The sequence below is a fragment of the Thalassophryne amazonica genome, unplaced genomic scaffold (genome assembly GCF_902500255.1).
Source record: "Thalassophryne amazonica unplaced genomic scaffold, fThaAma1.1, whole genome shotgun sequence".
NCBI classification, from domain to species: domain Eukaryota; kingdom Metazoa; phylum Chordata; class Actinopteri; order Batrachoidiformes; family Batrachoididae; genus Thalassophryne; species Thalassophryne amazonica.
In genome coordinates, this window is record NW_022986232.1 from 1,159,043 (window position 1) to 1,168,635 (window position 9,593).

The following is a 9,593-nucleotide window of genomic DNA, read 5'->3' on the forward strand; positions in this document are numbered from 1 at the left end:
GCACACGTGTTGCGACTGCACGGCATCTTTCTTTCTTTCTAACCTTTATTTAACCAGAAAATATCCCATTGAGATTAAAAACCAAGGGAGTCCTGGCCAAAATTGCAGCAGCAAACACAAAATACAGTTACATATTTATACAATAAAAATACAGAAGTTATAAACACATTATGAGAAACAAGTGCATTGTGGTCATAAAAGAAGCGCACTCTCTCCTTTCGGCATCACTATTCACACCAACAATACAGCCTCTGGAGCAAGTGCTGGACTTGGATAAGCTGATCACAGAGTTTGTTCATGTTGTCATGCGAGGGTTAACTATTCATGAGTTTGGGCAGCGGGAGGGGGGAAGCCGCTCGGGGTGTGAGACGTTTTTTTGAGTGTCGCAGAAAGGCTAAACAGCAACTCTTCATTTTGTTGGTGTTAAATAAAAGTCCTGGATTGCAGCAGCTACGTCTTTGTGGATCTACACAGCCGGACCGGCACTGACTGGCAGGTATGTCGCTTTCTGCCACATATAGTACTTTGGGTTTCCGTGATGTGTTTGTTATGCATTCACAGATTGTCTGCAAATCAGCTGAAAAGCAGATGTAATAAAAATGCTTTATTCGTGGCCAATTTGTATGCATCCACTACAACATATTTTAGTTTGTGATGTGGACGTGTTAGGCACGATATATATCTGTTTTACACACTGTCCCAGTCCACTGCCAAGCCGCAAATCCCTGTCAGTTGCGGATATCAGCGGTTAACGGCAGATATACAGCGCATAGAGTATGTATTGTGTATGAATTGAGTATGTAAGGCGGATGTCATCCGCATCCAGATTTTTGAGCTACTCAAAAATCCTGGCTGCGGACTGGCATGCCCAGCTCGCCACAATTTCTCTTATACTCACTCGACTGGTAAGCCACTGAAAGCCAAGATAGGCATGTCCCAACTTGTCTTTTAACACTCCGAAACGGAGGTGTTCCTTTGTCTCACTTCATGAGCGAATCGGTCGTGACGCGTGAAGCCTCCGCGTGGCTTTCCATGACAAAATCTCTTGTTAAAAGTGAAATCTGCCGGAAAATGGCTGATGTCCAGCTCTTGTGATAACCAGAGAAATTGCTCACAACGGTCCCGGCTCCACACAGCCATCCGTTTAGAAATGATGTGGTTTCTGCCTCTCGATGGCGGCTCGGAGCGTGGCGCGCTGTGCACCATTGTGGGCCATCCTTAAAGCTGTAGTAACACTCCTTATTCTCTGTGAAGCCCATAAAATTTTCACCGAAAGCCAGATAAATTTTTCGAATGGTTTCCAGCTGCCTGTCTCTAACAGTTTCTGAAAAAATTCTGATGAAAAAAAAGCCCAAGTCATTCCGCCATTTCCTCGCAATGAAACAACGACGAGAGGGGTGGAGCAGTGCTCACTCAAAGCCTGCCCACAGGCGAATGACACAACCGACAGGCGTGAAAAAACTCATGAATGCGCATGAAGGTTCAAGCTTGGCTGACGTAAAAATTAATCAAATCCACATAGTTTTTGAAAAAAAATAAAAAGGTACAATACTTTTTGGACAGACCTCGTACAACAAAAAATGATGAGTAAGAGATTTTAAGTTGGTGACAAACCTTAAGGCACCATGATAAACGGAATCTAAAACACGCAGGCTTTGAACAACAGGATTCATGTAGATTACGTCACCGTAATCCAACACAGACATAAAAGTAGATGCAACCACTCTCTTTTTGGCCTCAAATGACAGACAAGACTTGACTTCCTGTGTTGGAACTGAAATTTTTGATTGTATTGATAACAGACCTGTGGTCTCTCGCTGTCTGTATGCTGGCGCACTAAAACCGAAGACACCACCATATATGGACTGTAAACAGGTTTAAACTGGTTTTAGGGAACAGATGTCCAGGCAGACATCTGACTTAGGCATGAAGTGCTGGTTACCTCTCCGCTTTTAGATTCTGAGAACCAGTTGACCACAACGTCGAGTTCAAGAGGACCAATCAGTTTGCCCCAGACACCCCACTACGTCAATTTCTACGAAGACCTTTCATGTCATACCCTGGCCTTGCCCCAGCCACCAATCAGAAGATGACAGCAACTGAACTGAATATGTTTTCTGGCATTCGGGTTTCTTTGCTGAAGACACAACATGTTGGTATCTGTTGCATAATAAACTGTGTTGCATTGAACCCACCCTGCACTTGGTGATTGATGACAAATCTGCTTATCTGTTCTGCTGTATTCTTTAATAAACCCTTTTAAAGGTCTGTATAAGTACAAATTGAGTTTTCTGTGTCTCTCACCATTCACAAACACGTGAGGAACACTTTCAGGTCCTTCAGGATGTGGGAAAGGGTGTTATCAACAAGCACTGAAGTTCAAATCAACTACAGTGCTGTGCAGAGATTTTAGGCACATTAAATGCATCATAGAACATTAAAAATGAAATGAAAAATCTGATATTCATTAATAAATGCGTGATGAGTTTCAATTTAATAATATGAAATTTGGATTAGATTTACATGTGATTTTTTTTTTTGTATGTAATTCATAGCACCTGAAAAACTTATCAAAATCAATGTGGGATCATAGTACTCCACTGGCTGTATGAGATACACCTCATGTTTACATTTTAAATCTCGAAATACACACACTCACACTCATCTTCAATTGCTTAGTCCAATTAAGGGTCGCGGGGTGTTGGAGCCTATCTCAGCGGTCATAGAGTGCGAGGTGGGGTACACCCAGGACAAGACGTCAATCTGTCTAATCTTTAAATATTTTTTATCAGTTGACTCAAAATCACTGGCTGCATGAGATACACCTCTTGTTTTTTACAATTTAAATCTTGAAATATTTTTAATTAATTTCTATATCTAAATATTAGCATTTTAGCTCAATAGCTTCCAGGTCATGTGATCAATAGATTCAAAGTCTGTGGAACCATGGTACTCCACTGGCTGTATGAGATACACCTATCAGGTTTGATTGGCAAAGCAGGCTGGACACAAATGCAGGATACAGAAACACAGGTCTGTAGTTCTACGGAGTTCACTCTTTTTCCTGATTCTCTCCCTCAGCCCCAACCAGTCCCAGCAGAAGACTGCCCCTCCCTGGGCCTGGTTCTGCTGGAGGTTTCTTCCTGTTAAAAGGGAGTTTTTCCTTCCCACTGTCACCAAGTGCTTGCTCACAGGGGCTCGTTTTGACCATTGGGGTTTTTCCGTAATAATTGTATGGCTTTGCCTTACAATATAAAGCGCCTTGGGGCAACTGTTTGTTGTGATTTGGCGCTATATAAATAAAATACACGAAGCAAAGGCAGCAAGGCAAAAACACAAGAACAGAGCTGGAAGGAAGGCACACTGACTGAGTATGGTACACAGTCTGACCCAAATCATTACCATCTACGGCATGTACCACCAGTACAATTTAAGATGGAGACCTGGTAAGAGAATAACATGAGATTAGAGTCAGCTCCAGAATCGCCATCACAGGACAGAACAGCGTGGTATCAGATTTAAATCCTGCTGTTAACACATTAGGAGAGGTGGAAGATGTTGTGCTCTGTCTCACCCATATTGGCCTCTCTTCATTGGCTTCCTGTTAACTCTAGAATAGAATTTAAAATTCTTCTTCTTACTTATAAGGTTTTGAATAATCAGGTCCCATCTTATCTTAGGGACCTCGTAGTACCATATCACCCCAATAGAGCGCTTCGCTCTCAGACTGCGGGCTTACTTGTAGTTCCTAGGGTTTGTAAGAGTAGAATGGGAGGCAGAGCCTTCAGCTTTCAGGCTCCTCTCCTGTGGAACCAGCTCCCAATTCAGATCAGGGAGACAGACACCCTCTCTACTTTTAAGATTAGGCTTAAAACTTTCCTTTTTGCTAAAGCTTATAGTTAGGGCTGGATCAGGTGACCCTGAACCATCCCTTAGTTATGCTGCTATAGACGTAGACTGCTGGGGGGTTCCCATGATGCACTGTTTCTTTCTCTTTTTGCTCTGTATGCACCACTCTGCATTTAATCATTAGTGATCGATCTCTGCTCCCCTCCACAGCATGTCTTTTTCCTGGTTCTCTCCCTCAGCCCCAACCAGTCCCAGCAGAAGACTGCCCCTCCCTGAGCCTGGTTCTGCTGGAGGTTTCTTCCTGTTAAAAGGGAGTTTTTCCTTCCCACTGTAGCCAAGTGCTTGCTCACAGGGGGTCGTTTTGACCGTTGGGGTTTTACATAATTATTGTATGGCCTTGCCTTACAATATAAGGCGCCTTGGGGCAACTGTTTGTTGTGATTTGGCGCTATATTAAAAAAAATTGATTGATTGATTGACTCACTCGCACTCAGGGTTGGGAGGGTTCCTTTAAAAATGTATTCCGATACAGTTACTAGTTACCTGTTGAAAAATGTAGTCAGTAACGTAATCCAAGTACCATAATATTAAAGTAATGTAATTTGATTACTTTCAATTACTTCTGGATTACTCCTATATCAAATATGTTAATACAGACAAACTAAATATAAATAGTCTAGACAAAATAGTACAGTTTATTAAGCAAAAATAGAACTGTTTATTTTCCATGGCATGCTCTGTTTTACTTCACATTATGAATTAAGAGCACCACAATTGTTATGTGTCGGACGCAGCTCGGAGAACCAACCAGCGTTTGAAGGACCCAGTATGAAATAAGCAGAGCACGGTATAAAGGCTAACTGAATTTAATACATAACAGTGATGTGATACAAAACAACAAAAGAGTGCGGTCTGGCGTGGTGGTGATACGGTGCGCTCCCAGCAGCGCTAACGGTCCGGAGCCAGAAGCCGTTCGGACCCAAGGACCCCGCCGACACCCCCCAGGTGGCCGCAACAAACCGAGTCTGTGAAAGAAGGAACCATTATGTGAGTCCACACTCTACACACAGAGAGACCACTCAAAGGTGTACATAAACAGCAAACACTTCCTGGCTTAATTACTAATCAGCTTCCCAACCTGCAGGCATGGAACATCCAGTTCACAAAACTCCACTGCAGTGGAAGCCGATACATGACTAACGTACAGCTCAATATAATAAGGTGTGAGGGACACCACATTTACTGACTGTATAAACGTTAGTCACAAAATCTAACGTACCTCAGGAAGTGTGCTGACGAGCGTGAGACCTCACCCCCTCCTCTTTCACAGACCGTGCATCAAACCCTGGATGTTCTCTGCATCCACTGATGATGAGATGGCTCCCGAGACGACGATCTCACCCGTCTGGTCACAAGGTCGAGTCTCTGGCAAATACACACTGTATACTCCAGTCTTAAATGCCACCATGTTCCAATCCATATAGATGCACCACAGCTGTGAGTCCTGACGAGCCGCAGGTGATCAGGGTGAGGTCCTGATAACCTCAGCAACACAGCCACTCAGTCCCAAATGCAAGCCACCTGGAAGGAAAACCAAAAGACAGAAACAAAAAGGCAGCCAGGCCCCCCCAGCCATACAACAGTACCCCACCCTCACGGGAAGCCTCCCGGCGACCACACAAACCTGGCCCAGGAGAAACACCCCCCTCCAGGGACCATGGCTGGAAACCGCATCTGCATTCGTCTTCCAACAGAATGGTTGATGTCCTCTCCTCTGGCTGCATCCTTGCCTTTGTTTCAGTCAGTCACTTAGCACAGGTGTGGCCAGGAGTTCTTAAACCTGTGCGGTCAGCCTTTATCCAACCATGTTCGGTCTTTAGTCATAAAACAAAAAAGACAAACACAAACAACCAAAACACCCCCCCTCCCCAGGGGACCGTCCCATCAAACCCCGGGAAGAGGAGAAAAGAAAAACCTCAAACTTAAGCTTACAAATAAAAGTGCTAAAACACCCCCCCCAAACGACATGTAGGGACCAACACCCCCCAGAGGACTTCCCGCCAGCTCCAGGAGTAATAACCACAGCCGAGGTCCCTCTGGGATCCAACGTCACCCACGGGGACTCCCAGCGCCTCCTAGAGGACCACTCGTCAACCCCAGGAGACGCCTCCCCTCATGACCAACGGACCCAGCCCCGGCCGTCTATGGCTAGATGGACCCACAGCCCTTTCCCCCCCAGAGGACACCACAGTCAAACCCTGAGGGCGGAAACTGGGGGGAAAAACAAGAAGAGAGAAAAAAAAAAAACATACAAACAAAACAACCCAAACCCCACCCCCTTGGCGCAGTGGAAACTGGAAGCACGTCCAGTGTCACCAACCGTGACTATACCCCAGAAGCCAACCGGGAGGAGTGGAACAGCGGTTATGGCAAATGGCACCACTCCTCCGACTTCCACACCAGCCACTAGCTGCGGGTATATCCCACTGCCCCAAACCTCAGCCACGCTGATGGCAGACGGCCAAAGGCGTGCTGAAGCCGGAGGTGGAACAGGGAATCAAAAAACACCCCCCCCAGGTGCAGAGGTTACCCAGGAAACGCCCAGTATAACCAAACTGCACCACTCCAGCAACGCCGACACTACGGCTCACCCGGCTGGAGCCAGAGGAGAAGAGAGGGAAGAAAAAGAAAATACCCCAAACCCCCCCCCCGGGTGCAGAGGCTACCTGGGAAATGCCCAGCACAACCAAACTGCACCCCTCCAGCAACGCCGACACTACGGCTCACCCGGCTGGAGTCAGAGGAGAAGAGAGGGCATAACAAAAACAAACAAAAAAAAGAAAAAAAAACCCAAGTACCACCCCATCACCCCCCAGGGGACCGTCCCATCAAACCCTGGGGAGGTGAAACAAAAAGAAATAAAAAGAAAGACTAACAGACCAACATACAGTTGTTTGGGTCCTTTTTTTTTTCTTTTTTTTTTCTTCTTAGACAGGCTGCAGGGTCACAACCCCAGACACAAACAGTGGAAAAAAAAAAAATAAAATAAATCCCACACAAAAACCAACTCAAAAAACACCCACACGAAATGAACTAACACAAAACAAATCAGTGACGTATACCGTTAAGCTCAAACAAATCGAACACACCTGTTCTAACTTAAGAGCTTAACGGTAATGTGACTAAGTCACCAAAAGAGGGAGCCAAAGTGCTAAAAATGAAAAAAAACCCCTTTGGTGACAGAAAACAAACGAGCTGCATCTCCGTGCGCAGCTGTGTGCAACACACAACCAAAATGTGCTCAACTAAATAACGCCGGAGCTGATACAACAGACGCAGTAGTTATCTTTATCCGGGGAAACGGGGCTACAACTGTAACACAGGAAGCTCAGCGACCCGTGCCACAGAGCTCCGCCGTGCGCGTGCACCCATTACAGACACACTCTTGCAGCTCCCGTTTAAACCTCTTATCCGGTCGGAGCGTGACGCGAAGCCGTCGCCAGTCACACTCCACCACGACCCACGGATAAGGCACAACACAGGAACACGGCTGCAAGAGAGCACAAATCAGTATTCAGCAATGGGTCTCAAACACGCACCATCCGGGCGGAGAGCACCCGCAACTGATCCGGATAACTACTGAACGTCTGCTGCCGCCCTCCCGGCGCGTTACCGTCTCTGCTACCGCTGGGTCCGTGATGTTTGGCCAGAGACTACTGTTATATGTCGGACGCAGCTCGGAGAACCGACCAGCGTTTGAAGGACCCAGTATGAAATAAGCAGAGCACGGTATAAAGGCTAACTGAATTTAATACATAACAGTGATGTGATACAAAACAACAAAAGAGTGTGCGGTCTGGCGTGGTGGTGATACAGTGCGCTCCCAGCAGTGCTAACGGTCCAGAGCCAGAAGCCGTTCGGACCCAAGGACCCCGCCGACACCCCCCAGGTGGCCGCAACAAACCAAGTCTGTGAAAGAAGGAACCATTATGTGAGTCCACACTCTACACACAGAGAGACCACTCAAAGGTGTACATAAACAGCAAACACTTCCTGGCTTAATTACTAATCAGCTTCCCAACCTGCAGGCATGGAACATCCAGTTCACAAAACTCCACTGCAGTGGAAGCCGATACATGACTAACGTACAGCTCAATATAATAAGGTGTGAGGGACACCACATTTACTGACTGTATAAACGTTAGTCACAAAATCTAACGTACCTCAGGAAGTGTGCTGACGAGCATGAGACCTCACCCCCTCCTCTTTCACAGACCGTGCATCAAACCCTGGACGTTCTCTGCATCCACTGATGATGAGATGGCTCCCGAGACGACGATCTCACCCGTCTGGTCACAAGGTCGAGTCTCTGGCAAATACACACTGTATACTCCAGTCTTAAATGCCACCATGTTCCAATCCATATAGATGCACCACAGCTGTGAGTCCTGACGAGCCGCAGGTGATCAGGGTGAGGTCCTGATAACCTCAGCAACACAGCCACTCAGTCCCAAATGCAAGCCACCTGGAAGGAAAACCAAAAGACAGAAACAAAAAGGCAGCCAGGCCCCCCCAGCCATACAACAACAATATTGTTTTAAACACACCCAGTGTTCACCTGCTAAATTTTCAACAAAAAATGCCAAACAAATGAAGGATAATGAAAACTCAGGCGTGTGCAGATGAATTTGTAATTAAAAGTGGCAGAACAATATACAAACCAAAAAAAGTTGACTACTTGTTCAGTAAACATAAAATTATCTTACTTTAGTCTTTCACGTAGCATTCACACCATGTTTAACATATCAGTCCACTTATTGAACTTTCAAAATAAGAACAACAGCATAATGAAAACCATTAAGTAAATCCTCTCATTAACGAGGCGTGATCAACATTTTAATTCCGGGCAAGTTAGTGATTTGTGTGCAAAGAAGTTCAAGAAACAGGTGGAATATGCCGGAAAGCTGCACATGTTGGCAAAGGAGAGACAAGGAGACAATATTTCCTTCCATAAGTAAGTGGTTTTGGTTCTTCTTGTCACTTTGTCCATGATTCCATTTGGATGATAAACAGCTGTATGTTTCCTGCAGTACCTGTGTCGCCCGATGACTCTTCACTTATGTCTAGTTGATATTTTCCACTGCTAGACCAATGTCTAGTTAAAATACGTGTTGTTAGTGATTAAAATTGTTCAACAAGACTGGGGATTTTTATTTTTAATTTGCACCTTAAAATAATGAGATTATAATGACCCGCGCTGTGCCGCTCACAATCACACCCACACACAGAGATGTGTACACACACACTGACTTCATGAATGGAACTCGGTCAATAAAGGATAATTGTGTAAAAATATAATATATATATAAATGTATTGTAATGGTTTTAGGAGCTGCGTTGAACACTGCTGCAGCTGCATCGATGCCTCAGCTCAGCAGCTTGAACAGCGCAGATCCGTGTAACTTTCAATACTAATATTTGGGAATGTGCGTGTGTGTCAGAGTAAGTTTAATACTTTCCTGACATAATTTAATGTCATTTAATTTTACTGGCTCGATATCCAGGTCAATATGGCATTTTAACACGTATTTTGCGAGCATTTTTCTGAGTGTGTTCAGTCGCGAATCTCCATTGAAAATACATTAACATCATCAATATATACAGATAATATAAAATGCATTAAAATTGTAATCCTGTGAACTAATCCCAGTTTTTACTAAATATACCTGTAATCTGAATGTCTT